General features: G+C 45.4%; 1 protein-coding gene across 4 annotated transcripts in view; it reads left to right on the forward strand.

The window, feature by feature from the left end:
* The window catches only part of LOC106811260 (2-phosphoxylose phosphatase 1-like), a 7,639-nt gene that overhangs the window by 3,899 nt on the left and 2,640 nt on the right, over positions 1-1,100 (forward strand). The gene's annotated exons all lie outside the window — the stretch shown is intronic.

Genomic DNA, 1,100 nt, shown 5'->3' on the forward strand with positions numbered 1-1,100 from the left:
TAGTGTTGTGTGTGTGTGTGTGTGTTGTTGTGGTTGTGTGTGTGTTGTTGTTTGTTCCGTGTGCGTGTGCGTGTGCGTGTGCGTGTGCGTGTGCGTGTGCGTGTATGTGTGTGCGCGCCCGTGTGTGTGTAAATGTGGTATGAGTGTGCGTGGGTGCGCGTGTGATTGTGCGTGCGCATGCCCGTATATGTGTGTGAATACGGTGTGTGCGTGCGTGCGCGCGTGTGCAAACATTTGACAACGGGAGGTGTAACCGTGCCCGCGCTTACCCGGCTCCCAATGCTCTGACAATTTTAGACGCCGTTTCGATTGTCTAAGAGCACACACACACCACACTATATATACCATAACCTTTTAAAATGGTGTGAAACTATTAATGTGTTTTCTCACGGGTTTTAATGATAATATAGCTATACTAAATGTAGATTAAAGGTATAATAATAAGCATTTAATTAGGTGGCGCCTTCACCTAGCATAGCAAGTCACACTAAACACACGCACGCACGAACGCACGAACGCACACCGGCACGCGCACACATGCACACACCAAAGACATTGCGGCTGCGGTGTATAAACAGCCAATCACTGCCGCGCACAGCTGTGAAGCGAAAAATTAAGACAAACCCCAACGAGAGACGGCTTCAGTTGTGTGTATGTGTGTGTGCGTGTGCGTGTGCGTGTGCGTATGCGTGTGTATGTATGTATGCGTGTGTGTGTGCGTGTGCGTGTATGTGTGTGCGTGGGTGCGCGTGTGATTGTGCCTGCGCATGCCCGTGTGTGTGTGAATGCGGTGTGTGCGTGCGTGCGCGCGCGTGTGTGCAAATATTTGACAACGGAAGGTGTAACCCTGCCCGCCGCCGTCCACTGACTTTCAAGAACATATATCTTCAAAACTACTCAATGCATTTTGCTTTTTTTAAGAATTTGACTTATTAATGATGCTTCGTACCAGAATGATATTTTCAAAAATAATATCTAAATAAGTGAAATTGTACTATGAAATCACCCCATTTCCCTTTTTTTGAAAAATTGTATGTAATTTGTATGTAATATGTAATTGTATGTAGGTAAAATTTCAGATTTTATATATATTTAGATAC

The sequence above is a fragment of the Priapulus caudatus genome, unplaced genomic scaffold (assembly GCF_000485595.1).
Source record: "Priapulus caudatus unplaced genomic scaffold, Priapulus_caudatus-5.0.1 Scaffold520, whole genome shotgun sequence".
NCBI lineage: Eukaryota > Metazoa > Priapulida > Priapulimorpha > Priapulimorphida > Priapulidae > Priapulus > Priapulus caudatus.